The sequence below is a fragment of the Dipodomys merriami genome, unplaced genomic scaffold (assembly GCF_024711535.1).
Source record: "Dipodomys merriami isolate MVZ:Mamm:240054 unplaced genomic scaffold, mDipMer1.0.p SCAF_1269, whole genome shotgun sequence".
Classification (NCBI taxonomy): Eukaryota; Metazoa; Chordata; class Mammalia; order Rodentia; family Heteromyidae; genus Dipodomys; species Dipodomys merriami.
The window spans coordinates 127,812-153,334 of NW_027202570.1; the positions used below are offsets into that span (position 1 = coordinate 127,812).

Sequence of the window (25,523 nt, forward strand, 5' to 3'; positions counted from 1 at the left end):
TTGTCCATTGTATGACTAGTGAAGATCTTCTCCCAATCCGTGGGCTTTCTATTGATCTTGCTAGCTATGTCCTTTGCCATGCAGAAGCTCTGCAATCTCATGCTATCCCATTTGTCCAACCTTTCTTTGATTTGCTGTGTTTCTGAGTCTCTTTAAGAAAATTTCGGCCTGAGCCAAGGAGACCTAGGGTTTCTCCTGTTCCATCCTGTAATGTTTTCAGGGTGTCTGCTTTGACTTGGAAGTCTTTGATCCATTTGGAGTTGATTCTGGTGCAGGGTGATATATAAGGATCTAGCTTTAGTTTTCTACAAGTAGTTAACCAATTTTGCCAGCACCATTTACTGAAGAGGCTGTCTTTCTTCCATTCTATTTTTTTAGCTCTCTTATCGAAGATTAGATGGCTATAGGTCTGCAAGTTCATTTCTGGGATTTCAATTCTATTCCATTGGTTCTGTGGTCTGTTCTTGTGCCAGTACCAAGCTGTTTTGATTACTATGGCTTTATATTAGAGTTTGAAATTTGGTATTGATATTCCTCCAGCAGTGTTCTTTCCATTGAGGAGTGTTTTTGCTATTCGTGGTCTTTTATTGTTCCATATGAATTTTTGATTGCCTCTTCTATTTCCTTGAAGAATGAGGGTGGAATTTTGATAGGTTTCACATTGAATTTGTAGCTAGCCTTGGGAAGTATTGCCATTTTCACGATGTTAATCTTTCCAATCCAGGAGCATGGGAGGTTTTGCCATTTTCTAAGTTCTGTTTTGATTTCCTTTTTCAAGTTTTTAAAGTTTTCATCATAGAGGTCCTTCACTTCTTGGTTAAGTTAATTTCTAGGTATTTTATTTTTTGTGGAACTATTACAAATGGAGTTGCTTTCCTAATTTCAGCCACACTTTTCTCATTGTTGGCATACAGAAAAGCCATTGATTTGGGGGGGGGTTAATTTTCTACCCTGCTATTTTGCCAAAGTTTTGAATCAGCTTGAGTAATTTGGGAGTGGAGTCTATGGGATTCTTTAAATACAAGATCATGTCATCTACAAAGAGGGAGAGTTTTATTTCTTCTTTCACTATTTGGATTCCCTTTATGTTTGCATCTTGTCTTATTGCTGTAGCTAGGCATTCTAATACTAGATTGAAGAGAAGTGGAGGGAGTGGACATCCTTTTCTTGTTCCTGAGTTAAGAAGGAATGGCTTTAGTTTTTCGCCATTAAATACAATTTTTTCCCTTCTCCTTCACAAATTATACCATCAAATACAGTGAAAGCAGGGGTTATACCTTGGGCAAGGGACACACAAAGCAACAAAGAAATCATCTTATAAATATGTTAGAAACAATTGCATGAAAGCAAAAACATTTGAATCCTTATCTTGGGGTTCATTTCACCTAACATTAATTTATCTGACCTTTACTGCTTGTCTCAGACATATACTAGTTATTGCAAATAAGGGAACTCATGGAACCTATGTTTTTGGGGGCCTGGCTTTCTTCACTTAATATAATTTTTTTTCCAAGTCTTTTCTGACACAGCACAACACCAGCTACAGACCTCTTGAGTAACCCAACTGGGACCAATCTCTGGGGGTAGCAATTCCATGTGGGACCCCAAAGCCCTCTGACCCAAATCCACTTCCAAAAAGAAGGGATCATACCAGAACAGAACACGGACATAAGCTTTGTTCCTAAGGCTGGTCTGGCTACCTGGAAAAGTCTGGGACACTGTTGCAGGCCTATGATAGCAGTCTACAAACCTGAAACCCCCAAAACTCCCTGCCACCAAGCCTGAGAGTGGAACTCTAGATAGCAAGCACCTTCTCCCATGAAAAGGCCATCTACTTCCAAACAAGCCACAAGGAAAGTTGACTACAGCAAGACATCCAAGGTTCTATCAAGAATCTGCTCTGAGGACTATGGGGAGACTAAAGCTCCCCTAAAGAACTCCCAAAAAAACAATTCTTTAGTTTTTATTCTCGTTTTTGTTGATTTGTTAGTTTTTATGTCTGATCGTTTGTTGTTTGTTTTTATTTCTACATGCTATTTAAGTGTGTTATTTAAGTGTATTGTGATTTAGGATTTGCTATTCCACTTAAAGCTTCTATTTTTCATTATTATTTGGTTTCTTCTTCCACTTTCTGATCTGCTAATTTGTCAGATTTTCTTCTTTATTTTCCTCTAATTCTCCCTTTCTCCTCTCCCTCCACATTATACTACTACTCCATCAGAGCTACCCTGCCTAGTTCTGTACACAAAGGCCTCCTTCTTCGTTTGTAAATAATTATTACAGGAGTTAACTTAGATTAAGTGACTCTCTAATAATATTTGAAAAATCTTTCTCTAATCTCAGCAAGTTTCCAAATACACTTCTTTTTCTCACCTTCATCTCAATCTGTAAGCTTCTCCCTACATAACCTTTCTTCAAATCCTTTTCCACCTCTTACACTTGGTAACAAGGTCTTTATTCTCATCTTACTACATATGCCCCTCCCCCAAGCTGTTCTTTTCCCTCTACTATCATTTTACCCAAGTTCTCTTCGGGGCTGGGAAGGGATGGGAAGGGGAAACAAAGGAGGAGGCTACAATGCTTGATTAGAAATGTACTCATTCATTATCTTGACCATCTAATTGTAATCCCTCTGTACAGTATTTTCACAATAAAAAATAAGTTTAAAATAAAAAAAACAAATTGTTTAAATAAGGATACAGCTGGACCCAATGCAACAATGAGATGTACAAATCTTTATGTCGAAAAATGAACTTTACAACTGTGATGAGGTGGAGGGGGGTGGGTAGGTAGGGGGACAGAGTAAGGGGGAGATGTGAAGGGATGGGAAGGGAAAACAAAAGAGTAGACAACAATGCTTGGTAAGAAATGTACTCATTATCTTGCCCATGTAATTGTAACCTCCTGTATGGTATTTTCACAATTAAAAAAAGAGAGTACTAAAAAAGAAAAACAGATGGAGTTGGCAGGTTCTCAGTCAGAAGGTCTGGGTGTTGGCAGGTCCAGGTGGGGGGTTGTCTCTGCTGAATCTCAAGGGTCTCCTCTGTGGTAGCGTGGCAAGTCCTGGTGTGGCAGGACTGAGTGGAGGTTGGTGCAGTAGGCTGTTTTGGGGTGTGGGGGGTAGTGCTGATGTGCAGCAGAGGCAGTGGGAGGTGGTGGGCAGTGGTGGGCAGCCTTGGGGGTGGCTGCTAGGTCTGTCAGCAGAGATGGCAGCAGCAGCTTTGTGGTGCAGCAGCTGTGAGAGCCTGGGGTCTGTGCAGGGTGGCAGCAGGGAGGGAGCAGGTCCCAGCAGAGTGCCTAGTTGGCAGTGCAGTGCAGTTGGCCCATAGAGCATAGAACAATGGATTGGCTGTGACTGTGGTTTCCTGGGGTCCTTGTGTCAGGTTGGCAGGGGCACATGAGTATCCTGTCAGCACTGCAGGCACGGGCTGACTTTGGGGGTTTACCGGGTTGTGCCAATTTCTGGCAACTGTAATGGCAATATCGCTGAGTTCGCTCCTTCCCTGTACTCACCCTGGGGGTAGGGATTCCAGTTTGTGGGGGGTGTTTGCTGACTTGGAGATCTTCACCAGATTCCCTCCTAACTTTGTGTGGGTCTCTCTATTTTTTCTGTGAAAATATTTGTAAGCAAGTTTAGATGGGGAGAGAGATAGTGGTATGGAATAAATTTCTAGGAAGAAGTAATTCTGCAAAGGGCATGTTCAGGGAAGTGAACAACTTAAGAAAATTAGAGATTTGTGACAGTTTCTCAGCAATTGCAGGCTGTGAATTAAATGGCCCAGAAAGGTAAGTGTGCTTACATAAGCTATATGCCAAGCTACTTTGAACAATGACTGGTTTGGTTTGCCACCAGAGTGTTCCTGCAGGAGTAAGAGTACTGGCTTATTTCAGATTGCTCAGCCTCAGGTCAGCCATGCTAGGCTCCTTGCCATCAGTATACCAGTTTCATTGTGTGCCATAAGAAAAACACTTTATTTGATGCTTATCATGATCAGGACAATTGTGAGGGCCATAAGGTTTCAGACTATGACAATAAATGTATTTTTTCTTTCATTCTTTCATTCATTTTTGATGTTTCAGTATTATTCTGCCATAGGTCTTGCTGTGCCAGCCACAGTTGAGTCATACCTCCAGGCTTCCTACCAACACCTGAATGAAAGTATTACAGGTGTGTATCCATCTGTTTATTTCAATGAGATCTTCTATGTTGTATGGTTTCCAACCTTGAATTGATTATTCAAACAAATCACCAAGACTGTATAATAAAAGAAAAAAAAATTCTTTGGATGCTTGTATATGAGAGCAACAGTCAGCAGCTATGTAAAAGAGCCTTGTGTCCTGAGAAGGGTTGCATAGTGTTTATGCCTTTTAAGTTATGCCTGTGTGTCCCTGTTTGTATGTCCTGAGGTTTGAAATGAGGTCCAAGGTGCTGTCCTGAACTTTCTTTTCAAGACTAGTTCTCCATCACTATAATCTTGCATTTGAAAATTAATGTTTGTTTGTCATGGAGCTTGAACTCTGGGTCGACATTGTCCCTCAGTTCTTCAGCTCAAAATTAGCATTCTGTCCCTTGAGCCACAGCACCTGTTTTCGGGTGGTTTAATGGAGATAAGAGTCTCATGGACTTTCCTGCACAGACTGGCTTTGAACCATGATCCTCTGTTCTCAGCCTTCTGAGTAGCTAGTATTACAGGCTTGAGCCACTGGCATCCAGCTGGAAATTACTGGGTTTTTTAAACATAGCAAATATTACTGACAAATAAACAATTGTGGCCTCATCAGAAAGAAGCCCCTTTGCCTTCCACCATTGTCCCATTCCTATAATCTTACCTCAGAAGGATGAGAACTGGAGAATCATGGTTTGAAGAAACTCCTAAAACCAAGTCCACAAAACTCTATCTGTAGTTAACTAATCAAAGTACAGAATGGAGGCCTGATTCATTTGGAAGAGTGTCAGCTGTGAGCAAGCAAACATGAGTTCATGTTCTTAGTTTAAGTGATTGCAAAATATGTAGATGACATCCAGGCAGACAGTCAAATAAGTAGAAGATGATAGATCACACTTTCTTGTTGCAAGTTGATCCCACAAGGTAAAACAGCTCATAATACTGGATAAAATATAACTTTTAAATTATGAATTAGATTTGAAATGATACCCAACACATACAATTCTTGCAGCTCCAAAAATAGCTCTTTGCACCCCTACAAATACCAGTTTTGGAAATCAGAGCCTTGCACTTTCTTGCCTTTGAATTCTCACCTAGCCGAGCTATATATATATATATATATATATATATATATATATATATATATATATCCAATCATCTTCAGACCAGATATAACTCTCATTCCATGAGATTCAATTCCCTTGTCTTCCAAAAATTTCAGCATTTTCATTGTTCTGTTTCCATACATGAAAATAAGTTACATCAAGACTTAAAACCTTTAGCTTTGGGATAAACCACTTGGGTTAGCTGGTGGCATACTCATCATTAGACATTTCCAGTCCTGAGAATGGTGGTTACATCTATTGGGAAAGCAGAGGAGGAGCACTGGAGGGCTGCTTAAGCATCTTGAAGACCAAAGAGTACCAGATGGTTAGAGGAAGCCTTGGTTCTCCATCAGGTACCAGAAGAGGGGTGCAGAAAAGTTCTGGTAACTGTTGATTTTGCTATTAGCTTTCACAGAAACAGTACTCCAATTTTGAGTCAGGTGACCACCTACAAATACACCATTGGTGTATTTTCCAGGCATGAAATATAAATCCAGCAAAGCATGAAATCCCTTGCAATGACTAATTTAACAAGAGCCCATGACTTTTTGAGAAGATTGGACCTGGGGCCTAAACCCAGGATATAGAGTGAAGGGAACGGAAAGGCACTGGGCAGAGCAGAGTGCCTGTGGCATCCCAAAATGGTTGATTAGAGTAACAGCAATTATTGTGCACTTCAGTCTAGTCTACATAGGTGGGTTTCAATACTGTAGTTGGATCCACTTACAACGAATGGGACAATGGTTGGAGGCAAAGGGGCTTCTTCCCAATGGGGCCACATTTCTTCATTATATTTGTCAAAAATAGTTTTGCCATTTTTTTAAAGCAGTAATTTTCAGCTGGGTGCTAGTGGCTCATGCCTGTAATCCTAGCTACTCAGGAGGCTGAGAACTGAGGATCATGGTTCAAAGCCAGTCTGGGCAGGAAAGACCATGAGATTTTTAAGACTTTTTAATGTATCTAATCAAGTCTATTTCCTATTTAACCCTGACAAAAGCAATGTGAAATGTGTAAAAAATATCAGGTTCAAACAAAAATCAATCCAGCAAGGTACATTTGCAGTATGAAAAGTTAAAAGAAAAGTAGTGCCTTGTAGTAAAGATTCTTACTCAACAATTTCAAATGTCTCAGTGTCTGTGTATAAAGAGATTATGGCAAGGCACCAGTGGCTCATGTCTTTAATCTTAACTATGAAGGAGGCTATGATCAGATGAATTAGATTCAGTCAGCCTCGAAAGGAAAATCTGAGAATCTTTTCTACAGTTAACCAGCAAAAAGCCAGAAATGGAGATGTGGCTCAAGTGGGTACAGTGCCAATCTTGAGGGAAAAAGCCAATAGATAACCTTAGGCCTTGTGTTTTTGCATTTGAGTCTCTGTACACACACACACACACACACACACACACACACACACACACACACACACACACACACACACACAGATTATGGAAAGTTTGCCAGTTTGTAAAATGTGAAAGAAAAATTATTTTCAGAAATTTGCATGTTTTCAAGATGACTTACTTTCCTCTTGATGAAAGCAACAGCAATATGATTATGAGCATTTTAAATGTCTCTGGATTTAGTTAGCATAGTCCTTTAATAGTTCAGGAGTTTATCGCTAGGCTTAATATAAGAACTCCTGTCTTTATAGAGTTAAAATAATTTTCTTTATATCATCAAGTGAGCTGGACATTACAAACAATTCTGTAACATTTTAATAGGTTTTCTTTTGCATTTTGTAAACTGAATATGTCTTTTCATTTGGGTGACTCATGAGAAAGAATAAAGCAACCAACCATTGTTTTTTAAGTCTTGCTGATTGCTGTCCCAAAGTATTGGAGGTGGTGCCTCTTTGAATTTGTTTCTTTCAATATTGAACTCGGACATAGCTAAGCATTTCCCATCTCTCTTCTAAAACTTACCTTAAGACTCACCTTTGAAAATTAATTAACTTTAAGATTTCTTGCCATTTAAGTTGCAGACTTTGATTCTGCAAATCTCAGGTGTCAGCTCTTGCAGTGTCATGTAGTTCTTGTGAGACTGTTTATTTTCCTGGTGTGTATAATTTGTTAGATGTACTCAGCTTACAGTCCCATTATAAGTTTCAAATACATAGAAAATACACCTGATTTTAATATTCTGATAAAACATTTAGCTCCTTCATGTACAAGTTCTATATCCATGAATTCAACTCACTTTGGATCACATATATTTAAGAGAGTGATTTGATCTGTCAGGAAACTGTACATGCATTTCTTTTTCTCAGGGTTTCCTAAATAACAAAAATACTACTTGTGAAGCATTTATATAATATGGAGCATTGTAACTTCTTTAGATATGGGAGGATATGGGTGGGTTCTGACTTGATCATCTGTGTATTTTGGCACTTTTAAAATATAAAAAAGAAAGGAAGAGTGGGGTGGAAGGAGGGAGGCCCATCTTGGCGCCAGTTACTAGATACAAGGTCAACCAAAGGAGATCACCTGCTTTCTTGAGGTGGGCTAGGTCTGTAGGGTTTGTCCATTACACAATGGAGGCCTCTCTGCTTCAGAACTCCAGGAATTCCATTGGATGGCCACCAGGAAGCAGGAAGTATAGGTTCCTCGGGGCATTCCACTTAGGCTGTGCTGAATAATCCTGTCCAATTCAGGAAGAATCACAAAATGAGTGTGTTGTGTTCAAATAATTTTGGGAAGTGTCGGGTTAAACAGAAGTAAATGCTTCCTCAATGTCAAACACTTCAAAATGTTAACATGCTGATTTTTGTCATAAAGCTAAAACCTAACCTCTTTGCCAGGCAGAGGCTTCAAAGCTATACATGCCCATTGGTGGTTTGCCAGGAGGAACTTGACTGCCCTCTAGCTTTGCTGCTGAGAATTACCCATACAGGAATTACCTTTCATACAGAAATTACCTGTATGAAAGGGAATAGCCAGAGGGCAAGGGGGTGGGGATGGCGGCGTGGGAAAAAAGTCCAGTCTTTATTCTTTTCCTGGGCATGTGGTCAAGCCTGACACTTGCTCCAGTTCCAGAGCAGGTTTGAATGCAAGAATCACTACCTAATTCCTGAGAAGTAGGAGTTGGTGGGAGGAAAAACATAGTGGGAAAGAGCGTCATATTTAGTCTACACCTTGATTTATACCTGCATTAAACACCAGCTGCATCCCTTACAGCTGCACCCTTCTTTCCACTCCTTTGTTTAGATTGGCATTGGTTGACAAGGTGGTATAGTAGTTGAGGATCCAGCCTCTGGGCTTGAAAACTGGCCCTACTGTTTATTATTCTGTGTGCATAGAGGAGGTTCCTTGGCTTCTCAATGATTTGTAAAATGAAATCAGCTCTCATCAAGCTGCTGCACACATGAAATGCACTAATGGTTTTTCCATAATTCCTGGCATATATATATAAACATATATACATTTCTTATACATATTTACAGATATAGTATGTATTACATATATTATGTATGATATACATACATTATAAATAGTACAAAACACGTACATGATCACAACAAGAAAGCCAAGGTACAAAAATGTATAAAAAATGTATAAAATGTATAAAAAGGCAGGGACAGACAAACACCTCTCAGTCCTAACTCATAATATTAATGGTTTTAACTCTCCAGTTAAGCATCATAGATTGTCCAGTTGGATCAAAAAGCAAGATCCTTTTATCTGCTGTATTCAAAAGACACAACTTGCCCACAAAAATAAACATTCTGAAAGTGAAAGGCTGGAATAAAATATATCAAGCAAATGGCCCCCATAAAGAGGGGGGAGTTACTATACTAATGTCAGATAAAATAGACTTTAAATTAAAATCAATGAGAAATGACAAAGAAGGTCACTGCATACTAATTAAGGAAACTCTCCTTCAGGTGGATATTATGATTTAAAACATGTACTCACCATATAATGGAGCACCAAAATTTATACAAGAAATGCTACTTTCCCTCAAATCTCACATAGATCCAAAGACATTAATTGTGGGGGATTTTACTACACTACTATCCCCACTAAATAGATCCACCCAGCAAAAACTCACCAGATAAACTACAGATCTTAAAATCTGCATAGATCAACTAGTCCTAACCAACATTTACCGAATATTTGACCCAGCCCAAACAGAGTACACCTTCTTCTCAGCAACACATGGAACATGAACCATATTTAGGCCACAAAGCAAATCTGTCCAAATTCAGAAACATTGAAATTATACCCTGCATTCTCTCAGACCACAAGGGAATAAAATTATAATTCAATACCAAAAGCCACCAAAGTAAATACTGTAACACATAGAGGCTGAACAGCACAATTTTGAACCACCAGTGGGTCATGGAAGAGATTAGAAAGGAAATTCAAATGTTCATGATATTCAAAAAAAAATGATCACACAAATTACCAACTCCTCTAGGACACAGCAAAGGCAGTATTCAGAAGCAAGTTTATAGCTCTGAGTTTGCACATTACCAAATTGGAAAAATCTGAAACCAACAATTTAATGAGGCAACTAAAGCTCTTTGAAAAAAGAACAACAAGCCAAACCCCAATCCAGTAGATGGAAGCAAATAAAATTAAATCCGAATTAAATGAATTAGAGTACAAAAAAGAACTATAGAAAGAATTAACAAAACAAAAAGATGGCTCTTCAAAAAATAAAATTGACAGACCCTTAACAAATCCTATGGAATGGAAAAAAGGAGAACACATTCACATAAACAAACTCAAGAGAGGACAGTGGAAATATAACTACAGAAACAGCCAAGATTCATAATATATAAGGGGATACTTCTCAAACCTTTATACTAATAAGTTTGAGAATCTAAAAGATACGGACTAGTTTCTAGCAAATATTGACATGCCCAAACTTAACCAAGATGATTTAAAACAACAGACCCATATGAAGCATGGAAATAGAGCAGCAATAAGAGACCTCCCACCCAAGAAAAGTCCAGGACTGGATGGATTTACAGCTCAATTCTACAAGGACTTCAAAGCAAAACTCACACCAATACTTCTCCACCTCTTTAATGAAATTCAAAGCAAAAATTCACTATCACACTCTTTTTATGAAACCAGCATAACCCTCATCCCCAAACCAGGCAGGGACTCATCGAAAAAGAGAACTATAGACCTATTTTTTGATGATTATTGACAGAAAACTTCTCAACAAAATCTTCGCCAATCGACTTCAACAAGTCATGAAAAGAATCATACACCATGATCAAACAGGATTCATTTCAGGGATGCAAATCTGGCTCAATATATGCAAAGCAATATAATTCATCACATTAACAAGAGCAAGGATCAGAACAACATAGTTATCTCAATAGATGCAAAAAAAACATTTGACAAGATCCAACACCCCTTTATGATGAAGGTTTTGGAAAAACTATGAATCCGTGGAACATACATCAAAATAATAAAGGCTATATATGACAAACCTGCAGCCAGCATTATACTTAATGGTGAAATATTAAGGCCATTTCCTCTAAATTCAGGAATGAGACAAGAGTGTCGACTCTCCCCACTCCTCTTTAAACTAGTATTAGAATGCCTAGCTACAGCAGTAAGACAAGATGCAGACATAAAGGGGACCCAAATAAGGAAGAATGTGTAAAGCTCTCCCTCTTTGCAGATGACATGATCTTGTATTTAAAGAATCCCATGGACTTCCCTCCCAAGTTACTTGAGCTGATCAGAAACTTTGGCAAAGGAGCAGGGAATAAAATTAACCCTATAAATCAATGACTTTCCTGTATGCCAATAATGAGAAGAACACGGTTGAAATTAGGAAAACACCCCCTTTTATAATAGTTCCACAAAAAATAAAATAGTAGGAATGAACTTAACAAACGAGGTGAAGGAGCTCTATGACAAAATCTTTAAAACCTGAGAAAGGAAATTAAAGCAGAACTAAGCAAGGGGAAAAACCTCCCATGCTCCTGGATTGGGAGGATTACATCGTGAAAATGACAATACTGTCAAAGGCTAAGTACAAATTCAATGAGATACCTATTAAAATTGCAACCTCATTCTCCAATGAAATAGAAGAGGCAATCTAAAAATTCATTTGGAACAATAAAAGTCTCTGAATAGCAAAAAAAAAAAAAAAAAAAAAAAATCCTGAGTAGAAAGAACAGTGCTGGAGGAAGATAAATACCAAAATTCAAACTCTACTACCATAGAAAACTCTACTCTACTCAAACTCTAACTCAAATTCTACTCTACCATAGAAATCCAAAGAGCTTGTACTGGCACAAGACCCGACCTGAGGACCGATGGAATAGGACTAAAGACCCAGAAATGAACGCACAGACCTATAGCCACCTAATTTTCAGTAAGGGAGCTAAAGAACTATATTGGAAAAAATATAGCCTTTTCAGTAAATGGTGTTTGCAAATGGGGCCACTTGCAGGTGGTCGGTGGCAGTTTCATAATTGACAAAAAAAAGCAAGTTACCAAAGCAGAACCAGCAGTTTTTGTTTTTGTTTTAAACGAACTAGGACAAAGTTTAGGGGTGTCCCAGGAGCAGACTCTCGTTGCCCCATATTTTTTCTGTAAAATAAAACCAATTACAAATACGGCAAGCAAAAGCAAAAGCAAAATGAGACACAGACAGACACGATTATACACAGAATGAGGAGGGATCCCAAAACCAAAAGTTACTTTTTAAGCAAGCCCCCGTCCAACTAGGACTGCTAGGACTGGTGGAATTGAGGGGTCCAGGCATCCCTGGAACTCCTCAGCCGTAGGGGACTCTGCTGTGTCCAGCCTCACCCTACTTTTGGCCTCACTCTGGCGCCTTCTCCCTTCTCTACCTAGGTCCACCGTGCTTACCTCAAGGCTTTTCTCGGAACTTCTCTCCAACAGCTAAGTGCCCACATACTGTCCTCCTGGCCAGGGACTTCAATCCCCCTCAGCTCTATCCTGGACAAGCCCCCATTAAATGTAGTAAGAAGACCCCCTACTCAGGGCAGGCAAGCCCACCTAATCTTCCAGAGTGACAGACTCCACTGCAACAAAGTTGTTAATAAGGAAGCAACTTTATTGAGATTCCTACACTGATCAGCCAGGGCCTCAGCACAGGCTCGGGAGCTGATACTGTGACCCCGAGCGGCCCCCATTCTTTGGTTTTTAAAGACAAAATCCATGAGGTCGAGCCTGGTCATGCGCAGGTGACCAATGGGATCGTAACACACACAAAGGATTGTATGGTCATACCAGACCACACACAGATGGCCAATAGGTGGAGTTTACTGTAAGCATGTGCAAAAGGCAGGGTTTACCATAAAGCACGTGGTGTCACCAGTTGGAGCCAGATTACAACCTACCTGTTTTATGTGTCAGTCTTTCACTGAACAATCAAGGTGGGTTAGGTTGTTAAGGGGAGGGGAGCATAGAGGCATTCTTTCCATTCCAAGAACTGTGCTGGTTGGAGCCAAGGTCGAGTTAACCTTGTTTAGAGGGTTTTTTTTTCCTAAAATCCCCAAAACAAAGGCAAAGCCTGGAAAGAAGCTGTCCCAGCTCGAGTCTCCTCTCAGGGCCTACTTCTGCATATATGTGAGAATATAAATAGAAAACTTGAAGGGATAGGTCGGGTTGGGATAAGGGAAGGAAGAAAAGTGGAAAGTTTGACAATGATCCAGATGTATTGTACATTGAAGTGTACATACACTCTATTCAACATACATACATACACTCTATTCAACACTGACATGATGAAGCAAAACCCTTTGGACTACTAGCTAAAGATTTAAAAAGTTTTGTTTTAATATTAAGAGACCAGAAGCATAAACCTTTAAAGATAAATAAGAGGATAGCATTGACATATTGTTGAGGCTGTGCTCTTTACCATACAAAATTTAATAAGTGTCAAGTCTGCTGCAAATATAAATTTTATTTGCCAATTCTTTTTGCAAATTGCTTAAAATATAAAGAAAGAAATTCCAATATCTCTTCACTTCCAAAAAAATCTTATAGACCTTTAGGTTTCTCAGTTGTTTCTAAATATCTTAATGTAATGCACTATTGAAACTAATTTCATTCCACATTTAAATTTAAATTTAAAATCATTAAAGTCTTTTAAAAAGCGCTCACTCCAGCACAGGTATGGATAAATAACTGATGTGGTCAGAAGCAGAATTATTCAGAAGACTGTAAATGGATGCTTACCTAGTTTCCACTCTGCTGGATCATAGAATACAAACTGTCCTAATTGAAAAAATTTAGCCTTCCCAGGTTTTCTGCATATATATACTCCATCAATATTTTGTTATTAGAGGATTATTAGAGATTAGCTATATGTTGATTGATAATGACTGAGCATGACAGAAAGGTGAGGGAAATCCATCTACACTTCAGTGAGGTTCTGACTTGGTGTTTCACAAAGTGTTATGAAAGCTCTCCATGAGAAATCTAGCAGCTGCATTTCTAAAAAGTTCTTGTGTGCTTACACTTTCTGATACTGTCAATTCAAGTACTTCTCCTTGGAGTTCCATACTATTCAGTGATGCTGTATTAGCTCCTTGTTTTGCAGACCGGTCTTGGTGATGAAATTTGTGCTTTTCAAAATTGCTCTCCCAATTCCATCCATAAAATGTGGGCAAAAATTATCTGAAAAAAATTGTATCTATTAATAGTGCATATACTTTTATTTTTCATTACAAACATAGAATGTAGTAAAAATTTTCATAGCAATTACTCTGTACTAGGTTGTGGGCAGATTCTAATGTAAGTAATATGCTGTGTTCACATAGAGAATTTGACTATCCAAAGTGTAATATGCCTCTGGTCCTAAAACCAATACCTTACTGATGTGACAAATACAACTTCCTATAAGTACAGAAATTTTCCTTGTATCTTTTTAATATATATTTTTATTGTAAAGATACTGTACTGAGGGGTTACAGTTACATAAGTAAGGTAATGAGTACATTTCTCGTTTTTTCTCTATTGTCGTTCATAGGGCTTGGACTCTGGGCCTGAGTGCTGTCCCTCAGTTCTTCAGCTCAAGGCTAGCACTCTACCACTTGAGCTACAGTGCCACTTCCTGTTTTTTGGTGGTTTATTGGAGATAAGAATTTCTTGGGGGCTGGGAAGGTGGCTCAGTGGTAGAGCGCTTGCCTTGCATGCTTGAGGCCCTGGGTTCAATTCCTCAGCACCACATAAGCAAAAAGAAAAAAGCCTGAAGTGGCGCTGTGGCTCAAGTGGTACAGTGCTAGCCTTGAGCTGAAGAGCTGAGGGACAGCGCCCAAGCCCAGAGTTCAGGCCCCACAACTGGACCCCTCCCTCCAAAAAAAAAGAATTTCTCACACTTTCCTGCCCAGTCTGGCTTTAAATCAGATCCTCAGATCTCAGCCTCCTGAGTAGCTAGGATTAGAGGCCTGAGCCACCAGCGCCCAGCATGAGTACATTTCTTATTGAGCACCCTCTCCTTTGTTTTTCCCCTACCATCCCTTCTTTTCACACTTCCCCAACTCATCCCTCCACCCCCTCTTTGATAGAGTGTCTTGTGCAGTTCATTATTACAATGGGTCAACCTGTATCCTTTCTTCATATCTTAAATGAAGAAATGCTGGCTTGATTTTTGCTGATTCTACTTATGTAAACACATGTAAAATCACTCACCAAGTCCAAGAGCACATCATTTTTTGTCAGTTGGTATAGTTGTGTTCTACACATTTATTGACAAGTTACAAATTATTCTCAAACTTTAATACATTAAAAATACTTTCTTCTTTTCTTATTTTCTTGGCCAGGAAATCAGCCAGACCTCAGCCAGCATTTCTCTCATAGGACTTTTCAAATGGGTTGGTTAAATGTTGATCTGAGGTCCAGTCTTCTGAGGACTCTTTCATCTGCTTGGGAATTGATGCTGGCTGTTGGAAAAGAGCTCAAGGAAGGATGCCATTTAGAGCCTTATAATTTTATTATTTTTATTGTGAGAATACCGTACAGAGGAGTTACAGTTACATGGGCAACATAACGAGTACATTTCTTATCAAGCATAGTTGTCTCCTCTTTCTTTCCCCTTTCCATCCCTTCCCATCTTCCCACCCACACCTGGTCATCTCCCCACCCACCAAAGTTGTAAAGCTCATTTTTCGACAAAACAACATTGAGATTCCACCTCACCCCAGTTAGAATGGTTATAATAAAGAACTCTAATAACAAAAGATGCTGGAGGGAATGTTGACAGAAGAGTACTTTTGTACATTGTTGGTGGGAGTGTAAACTTGTTTAACCACTTTGGAAAGCAGTATGGAGGTTCTTCAAAAGACTCCACATAGAGCTGCCTTATGACCCAGAAATCCCACTTTTGAGCATTTACCCAAATGATCACAAACAAGACCATACTAAAACTACCAGCACAACTATGTTTATTGCAGCATTATTTACCATAGCTAAGATATGGAACCAACCCAGATGCCCCTCAGCAGATGAATGTATCAAGAAATTGTGGTATATATACACAATGGAATTCTATGCCTCCATCAGAAAGAATGACATTGCCACATTTGTTAGGAAGTGGTAAAACTTAGAAAAAATTATATTAAGTGAAGTAAGCCAGGCCCAAAGAAACATAGGTTCCATGGTTTCCCTTATTTGCAATAACTAGTATATGTCTGAGTCAAGCAGAAAAGGTCAGATAAGTTTATGTTAGGGGAATGAACCCCAAGATAAGTATTCAAATGATTTTTTTGGTTTTTTGACTTTCATGAAATTGTTTCTAACATATTTATAAGATGATTTCTATGTTGCTTTGTATGTTCCTCCCCCACGGTATAACCCCTGCTTTCACTGTATTGATGTAGGTATAATTTTTGGAGGGGAAGGGAAAAAACAAATCGTTTAACTAGGGATATAGGTGGACCCATTGCAACAATGAGATATATAACTTTATTTTTTTACCAGGGCATTTTCCTGCTACTTTGGTTGTTGAGAATGTCTATAAGAGCAAGCATTCTGTAGGGAGCTGGGAAACACAATATGTTCTTTACTTACTGAGATTTCTGAGTGACTTGTACTGCATTTTGCAAGTCAAATCTGTCAAAACCTACCAGTTTTAAGAGATAAGAGGAGTGGTAAAAGAACTAATAGAGACAAATACATTTTCAACATATTTTGTTTCAAATATTCCATCTAAGGCATATTCAACAACTAGTGAAACTTGTGTTGGCTGTAAATATGTGTCTTTCTCCATGTGTGCATGTATACATGTGTATATGTATGTGTGAATTTATGTGTATAGTAACATATGTGTGTACATATATAAGGGCATATGCATACATATATGCATATATAAATAAATATACATATGCAAATATATGTACATATATATAAATCAGTGTTCAGTGATTTAATCAATAGTTCCCAGCACATTGTCATTCTCACAAAGTGTACATGATAAACTGCTCTGAGGAGCTGTGCTCTATGATGGGTATCCTTTGTTCTCACTTGCCCCATTACCTTGTTTTTCATCCCTGTGAACAACTTCGGTCTACTTACCATAGGATAGCTTTGTTTTCATTACATGTAGTTACTTACTGATAATCAAAGAAAAAGGTTGTTTGTAAAAGAAAAAGAACTTTTAAGTCACAAGATAAAATATCTTATCTATCCCAATGATTCCTTTGAGATAAAATTTATAATAGAAGTAAAAGTGAAAAGGAATTCCTAGATCTGTTGTTTTGCCATTTAGAATGGCAAAGAATAATATCACGTCACTCTTAGAATTCTTAAAGAATGCAAGGGAAACTGTTGGTCCCTATCATGTTCCCACAAAACCAGTGGATCCTGAAGGACAAAAGACCAGCAGAAATTCTAAGTAGCAGACATGGAGCATGAAAGAGAAAGACTATGAATGAAAAACGGTGAAAGAGAGAAGTAACATAATACTGAAAGTACATAACAGATAAACAAGAGCTGTATGAGAATATTCATACTGCTATCTTTAGACTCTACATGTACATTTGAAGGTATTTGATGTATGATAATCCATCGGCATAAAATATAAAATGATTTTGATAAAAAATAAAAATGATGAGTCCCTGCCTGGTTTTGGGATGAGGGTTATGATGGCTTCATAGAATGTGTTCGGTAGTGAACTTTCTCTTTCAATTTCATTGAAGAGTTGTAGGAGTATTGGTGTGAGCTCTGCTTTGAAGGCCTTGTAGAATTCCACTGTAAAACCATCTGGTCCTAGACTTTTCTTAGATGGGAGGTCTCTTATTGCTGTTTCTATTTCAGTGCTTGATATGGGCCTGGAACAACTTGGAAAAAATTATATTAAGTGAAGTAAGCCAAGCCCAAAGAAACATAGGTGCCAGGGTTTCCCTCATTTGCAATAGTTAGTATAAGTATGAGTCAAGCATAAAAGGTCAGATAAGGTGATGTTAGGAAAATGAACCCTAAGATATGTATTTAAATGTTTTTTTTCTTTCATGCATTTGTTTCTAACTCATTTATATGATTATTTCTTTGTTGCTTTGTATGTCCCTCCCCCACAGTATAACACCTGCTTTCACTGTATTTGATGTCGGTATAATTTGTGGAGGGGAAGGGGAAAAACAAGTCGTTTAAATAAGGATGCAGATGGACCCATTGCAACAATGAGAAGTACAAGTTGTCATGTCGAAAATGAACTTTACAACTTTGGTGGGGGGTTGGGGGGAGTACTGGGTGAGGGGGGGAGGCTTGGAAGGAATGGGAAGGGGAAACAAAGGAGGAGGCTACAATGCTTGATAAGAAATGTACTCATTATCTTGCCCATGTAATTGTAACCCCTCTGTACAGTTTTTTCACAATAAAAAAATAAAAAATAAATAAAAATAAAAATGACTCAGAAGAAATTATAAGTGCAAATACAATTTTCCCAGAAGAAATTTCTCAGCGATATTTCATGACTTTGAAAAGGATAAAGTGGCTGAAGTTAGTATAAATTTAGAAGTATGACAATTCACAAAAATATAAAAAGATATTCATATATTTCATTATATAACCCAAAGCAGAAAGCAAATGTTGTTTAGATGATTTTTTAAAACACAGTCTTTCAGGAGCTGGGAAGGTGGCTCAATGGTAGAGTGCTTGCCTTGCAATGCATGAGGCCCTGGGTTTGATTTCTCAGCACCACAGAAGTAGAAAAAGACGAAGGCTCAAGTGGTAGCGCTAGCCTTGAGCTGAGGGACAGCACCCAGGCCCCAGAGTTCAAGCCCCATGACCAACAAAATAAAAATCAACAAAACAATGCTGGGTGCCAGCAGCTCACGACTATAATCCTAGCTATGCAGGAGGCTGAGTTCTGAGGATCACAGTTCAAAGCCAGCCTGGGCAGGAAAGTCCGTGAGACTTATCTCTAATAAACCACTAGAAAACCAGAGTGGCGCCATGGCTCAAGGGGTAGAGAGCCAGCCTTGAGCTGAAGAGTGCAGGGACAGCGCTCTGGCCCAGAGTTCAAGCCTCACGACTGACAAAAACAAAAAACACGGGAGGTGAAGGGTAAACAAAGGAGGAGGTTGCAATGCTTGGTAAGAAATGTATGCATTATCCTGCCCATGTAATTGTAACCCCTCTGTACAGTATGTTCTCAAATAAAATAAAATAAAATATTAAAAAAAAACACAAAAACAGTCTCTCACTTTTGTGGTCTCAACTCTGTAATACCACCACTTCAGATGAGGGCTAAGATTTTGAGTGTGGACATTTTTCATCCCTCCTGATTCAGACTGTACTTGATAATTTTTTTAATAAATATTTTGTTCTTAATTTTCTTCTTTGTAAACTCACATGCACCTATAAAAAATCTTTGGCCATCCCAGTAAGCTTCTCAAAGTACCTCCTGATGACGACTTATAAAAAGTTGTATTATATTACAAAAAGGGAAACAATGCAACAAATAAAGAAAACTGAAAATTAAATATTAATGATTAATAAAATTAAAAAAACAATTACCAGTGTTTTCAGTATTTGAAGTGTTCTACATATTAGATTTTACTATTTTCTCATATTCCTGTGCATTTAAAACTGGCTAAGATTATGATGTTCAAACAGAGGATTTTGTTTGGGTTTTTATTTTGGGTCCAGTCGTGGGCCTGAACTCTGAGTCTGGGCACTGCCCCTCAGCTCTTCAGCTCAAGGCTAGTTCTCTACCACTTGAGCCACAGCACCACTTCTGGATTGTTTTTTTGCTTATGGGTGCTGAGTAATCGAACCCAGGACCTCAAGCACGCAAGGCAAGCGCTTTACCACTGAGCCAACTTCCCAGCCCTTTAAAAAGAGTTTTATAGGCTATGAGTAGTCTTTAAAGTTACCCACGAAGATTACTTTTTATGGTTCATCTCATCATTTGTATATGGCTTATATCATCATTTGTTCCTCACTAACATGTAAAGTAAGGAAGCCCTAAAAATTTAACAGAAACTATGTACTTAACAAAGTCTTAACTCTTCACTCTGCTTCTTTACGCAAAGACTTTGCAACTTCTTATTGGTAATGTTTCTATAAACTCTGAAATGTACATAATTAGTACCATATGTCTGCTACCATAAACCTTAAATACTTTATAGAAAAGTTTATGACCTGCCAAACAGTCCTAATTTTGGCATATATAAGCAAATACCCAAAATTAAATACATTTAACACTTTTAACAAACCTTAACACTTGCTGCAGTGTTCATTATGACAGGTGCCTTGTATAGAATAATTGAATTCCTCCTCCTACACATCTCTTGAACAACAAATATCTGGAATTATTTTGTTTTTGACATGCCAATCTTGACTTTCTTCTTAAATGTGTGCTTATGTAAGAAATACATGGTACTAACAGTTTGTTGTATTGCTAAAAAAAAGAAATACATGGTTCTAAAATTTCACAAGAAATCTTTTGAGCTTACTTTTTTTGAATTGTCTAGTTTAAGAAAATCAATTACACTTTACATATAAAAAATGTTCTGTGCTCAATTAGGCAGCAAATATGCTAAAATTGGAACAATACAGAGATTAGCATGGCCCCTGAGCAAGGCTGACACGCAAATTAGTGAAATGTTCCATTTTTGCAACAACAGATGCTGGAGAGTATGTGGCTACAGGGACTCTACTGCATTCTTCGTGGGAGTGTAAACTTGTTCAACCACTTTGGAAAGCAATATGGAGGCTCATCAAAAGACTCCATATAAAGCTCTCCTATGACCCAGCAATCCCACTTTGGGGCATTTACCCAAATGATCACAAACAAGACCATACTAAAACTACCAGCACAAGTATGTTTACTGCAGCATTATTTACAATAGCTGATATAGAGCCAACCCTGATGCCCCTCAGTAGATGAATGGATCAAGAAAATATGGGTGTATATACACAATGGAATTCTATGCCTCCATCAGAAAGAATGGTATCGCCCAATTTGTTAGGAATTGGAAAGTCTTGGGAAAAAAATTTATTAAGTGAAGTAAAACAAGTCCAAAGAAACATAGGTCCCATGGTTTCCCTTATTTTCAATAACTAATATATGTCTGTGATAAGCAGAATACATCAAAAGCTATGTGCATATGAGCAGATAAGATGATATTAAGGGAAATGAACCCTAAGATAGGGACACAAGTATTTGTTTACTTTCTTGTTATTGTTTCTAATGTACTTATGATGTGTGATGTGATTTTTTTTGTTTCTGTATATGTTCCTCCCCCACGCTATAACCCCTGTTTTCATTGTATTTGAAGTTGGTAAACCAACATCCTGTGCATACGTTTCTCTAATTTGGCGAGGGGAAGGGAAATACAAAATGGTTAAATAGGGATACAGGTTAACCCATTGTAACAATGAGATGCACAAGACACTCTGTTGAAAAATGAACTTTACAATTTAGGCAGGGGAAGGGGGAGGGGAGTGTATTTGTGGAGGTGGGAGGGAAGGGATGGTGGGAGGAGGGAACAATGCTTGTTAGGAAATGTACTCATTATTTACTCCCAGAAATGTGACACCTCTGTACAGTTTCGGGTTTTTTTGGGTCCGGTTGTGGGGCCTGAACTCTGGCCTGGGCGCTGTCCCTCAGCTCTTCAGCTCAAGGATAGTGCTCTACCACTTGAGCCACAGCACCACTTCCAGCTTTTTCTGCTTATGTGGTGCTGAGGAATCAAACCCAGGGCCACATGCATGCAAGGCAAGCACTCTACCACTGAGCCACTTTCCCAGACCCCCATATTTATTCTTTTGTATGTGAACCACATTTTGAAATGGTCCCTTCATGCTGTGGTTTTGCTTTTCCTTCAATCCCATTCTACTGTCTCTATTGGATCACTCCCCAGTTACCACCTGCAGAGCAAAGCCTCTCCACTGAACCCCAGGCTCTGCAAACTCTGGCCTTCTTTAAGTTCTTTCTCTTTTCTCTGCCAGAATTTCTTCCTGATACTCCTTCCTACTGTCCTGGATACCTTCCTTGTAGATTTCCTCAAGATGCCCATGAGTGATGTGAGGTAGTCCCCAATCATGACTTGCTGTTCGTTACTGGTTACGAATCTTTAGCCACAATGTCTATCTTGAGAGTGCAACTAGGTCTTACCACTTGAAGGCCACTAAAACCACAAGTACCACATGTTCAGAATCTACCCATTATCATCCCCTTTTTAGTCACCTGTTCCTTCCCATTTCATCACAGGCCCACTGTAGGTGTACCGCCCTCCATTTGAAATGTCTCTACCTTCTTCTTTGCTTGTTTAAGCTGATTCAAAGTCCTGCCCTGAGCTCAGCACTTCTTTTCTAAAATGCCTTTCCCTAGTTGACTTCCCTCTCCCTAAACCTGTGTTCATCCCTTGACAGCCTGATGTATGGTCAAAACTATCTAATAACACATTCTAGAAATGTGCCAGTATTAAGGTTTGTACTTAGAGCTTTGAGTCTTTTTCAGCTATTTTGGTCATGGCTGTCATTCTACCATTCAAAACAAGTCTCCACTCTTGCTTTTTGCTGGTTGAGATAAGGCTCTCTTAGATTTGTCTACCTAGGCTAGCTTTAAATCTTATTCCTCAGATATCAACCTGCTGAGTAGCTAGGATTTTGAACATTATCAACATGAGCCAGCAGAGCCTAGGTAGTCCTTCTTTTTCCAAACACCATACCTTTAGCTCTAAAGTTGGAAAAAGGACAAGAATTGCTACAGAAGTACTTATTTACCTTGATTTGGGAATATGACTTACCTTAGGCCACTTGTAAGTACCAAGTTTTATGTCAGTGTGTCTTCCTAACTCTAGAATCTGTAAATTCCAGATAATCATACCTGTGAAGGCATAATCTCTATTATATTCTTTCTCTTGTTTTTGATCCACTATTGCTTGGAAGAAAATACATGTAAGTCTTAGCGCTTTTCGGTTTCACACCTCTCATCAAATTCTACTTCAAAATAGGTTGCCCCTGGGCTAACAAAGACAGATACTTCATGGCAGTTATTTTCATAGTTATGGGCAGATTTCTTGGTCCATGTATGTAGTACCACAGGCTGTTCCTGCTGCCAGGTCTCAACATCCAGCTAGGCAGACAAATGAGTAGGAGAAAATTCCAGATACTATTACAGAACCAACTGTCACAATAGACTATCAGTGCTGTAGATCACAGGCTTTGACAGCCCTGATGAAATTTTACACAGGCTAAGCTGGTCAATAGACATCTATCACTCAGCAGAAGTGCATTAGGGTTATACTTTAGGGACTCATGCTTTTATCTTTTAGCAGTGACAGAACTATTTTTAAAAATAAGTACTGGTATGAATTCCACTGGAGAAAAACACTGAATTAAAAGTTTAAAGAGCTCACATTTTTACTTAGGACCTTGGCATGTCTAAGACCACTCTTTTTTCCTCTTAAAAATAAAGGAAGTTTTCTTTTTAGCTCATGATTCTAATCCTAGTTACCCAGGAGGCTGAGATCTGAAGATTGCAGTTTGAAGTCAGCTTTGTCAGGAAAGTCTTATCTGCAATTAAAAGCCAGAAATAGCTCAAGTGGTAGAATGCTAGTCTTGAGAAAAAGGAGCTAAGGAATAGGCCCAGAATTTAAGAACCAATACTGGCAAAGAAACCGATTAGGATTAGATGCTGTGGCTCAAATGGTAGAGCACTGGCTTTGAGCTGAAGAGCTCAGGCACCATGCCCAGGCTCAGTTTAAGCCCCACAACCAACAAAAACATCAGGGTTGGAGGCATGGTTTAGTTGGTTGGTAGTGCACTACCTAATGAGCCAAAGCAACAGGTACTAAGTTTGAGTTCTAGTTTTACACCAAAAAACAAAATGAGAAAATAAAAAAGATCTGCTAAATGTATATGCCCTTTCTACTACCATCAGGCAGTTATGAAACTCAAAAAGATTATGAACAAATGTTATATAATAAAAATTAAGTATGGGAGATAATTCTTTTAAATACCAAACCTTCTTATTTGTCTTTCCATGTATATTTTCTCTTTTAGACTTCATTTTTTTGTGTGTGTGCCTGTCATGGGGATTGAACTCAGGGTCTTGGTGCTGTCCCTGGGCTTTTTCATTCAAGACTAGCACTCCACCAATTGAGCCACATCTCGAGCCTACCCCTCCTCATCTGCCCCCCTCCCCCCAACTGGTTATTTGGAGCTAAGAGTCTCACAGGCTTTCCTGCCTACACTGGCTTCAAATTGAGATCCTCTGATCTCAACCCTGAGTAGTTAGTATTACAGGTATGAGCTACAAGAACCTGGCTAGACAAATCTTTCAGACTTTATTTACATAGATTTTATGTAACTTAATATATTCTAAAATGATTAGATAAGTTATACAGCTTTTCTGCCTCCTTTCTAATGCTAATGACAAATCAAGGTGGTATTTACTATCCTTGTTGGCAAAAATACCAATAAAGCTTCTAGAGGCAATTTATTTGCATATATCTGTAGTCCAGTATGTTTTATTTGGTAGAGTCATATCTCTCTGAAGAGAGGAAGCAATACAGGTTCAGGGCCAACTCAAGTTACCTTGCTCAGTCCTCCTTCAGGGTCATTGCAGAGCTTCTTCAACAGCTTCTTCAACTTTCTCAAGAGAGTACAGTGTGAAAAGTCCAAAGAACAGAAGTCTAGGAGAAAGATGACCTAAAGGAAGATGAAGTACTCAGTATTCACTGCACATGCTGGTATTTCCACCACTCCCTTCCCTGCTTATTGCAAATAGCCACTTCTCCTTACCAGTTGATGAGCTGCCATGGAAAACACTGAATTACACAGTTTTTCTACTACGGTTTTCCACTATTCTGTGACAAAAGGGATTCCAAAATCACTCTCATGCTTGCCAGAAACTGTCTTACATCTATCAAAACATAAAGTAGTTAATATTTTATATGGTAAGAACATCATTTACTACATTATTACCAAGGGCAAAGCTAGGGAGGGCTATAGAAGCTGACTACCAACGCAGGGAGAAGGGAACAGCAGATCACAAAACCATTAAGCATCATCCTAATGAACAATGTCAGTCTAATTTCTTCTGAAAGGGAAAAGCAGTGAAAATTTCAGTAGTTGATATGAGTGATAGTTAAGTTTAAGGTGAGTTTTTGTCTTTGTTGCTTTTCAATGAAGTGGAGATATCACTCTAAGTTATGTCTTTGATCCCAGCACTCAGAAGGCTGAGGAAGAACTGAGAATTCAAGGGCAGCCTGGGTAGACAGCAAGTTCAAGGCCAGCATGGGCTACACAGTGAAAACTTATCTAAAAAGAAGTGGTGATGCCTGTAGTCCTAGCTACTTGGGAGGACTACAGTTTAAGGTCAGCCTAGACAAGAAGTTTAAGAGAACTTATCTTGGGAGACCTCATTTCAACCAATAAAAATCTGAACATATGATTATATAGTTGTAGTTCCAGATATTTGGGGAATACAAATAGGAAAATTGCAGTCCAAGCTGGCCCAGACAGAAATGTAATACTCTATTTGAAAAATAAGTTAAGTAAAAATAGGAGGTGTGGCTGAGTTATACCTGCTTAGCAAGCAAAGCCCTGAATTCAAATACCAGTACTGTGAAAGAGTGAAAGAGAAAGGGAGAGGGAAAGGGAAAAGGAAAAGGGGAAAAGAAAAGGGAAAGGGGAAGGAAAAGGGAAAAATATGAAAAATTGACCAAATGAGTCAGCTCTTAGCCTTCCCTTTCCTTTAGTTTACAATGGGTACATGAATTAATGTTCTGATCTCCCAAGGCCTAAGTGGCTTGATCCAGAACTCCAAGCATTTTGTCATAATTGCTGAGACCAAATTT

The 25,523-nt window shown here is 38.7% G+C and overlaps 1 long non-coding RNA gene and 1 other non-coding gene across 2 annotated transcripts; one reads left to right on the plus strand and one right to left on the minus strand.

Annotated features, from left to right (window-relative positions):
• Window positions 1-13,741: 13,741 nt before the first annotated feature.
• LOC138824136 (uncharacterized) lies at window positions 13,742-25,358 on the minus strand. The gene is made up of 3 exons (XR_011371017.1): window positions 24,466-25,358; window positions 24,259-24,372; window positions 13,742-13,890 (listed from the first exon to the last, which is right to left on the minus strand). It is a non-coding gene; the product is annotated as an uncharacterized lncRNA (long non-coding RNA).
• LOC138824139 (U6 spliceosomal RNA) lies at window positions 20,228-20,331 on the plus strand. Its single transcript, XR_011371019.1, has one exon. It is a non-coding gene; the product is annotated as a U6 spliceosomal RNA (small nuclear RNA).
• Window positions 25,359-25,523: the final 165 nt, after the last annotated feature.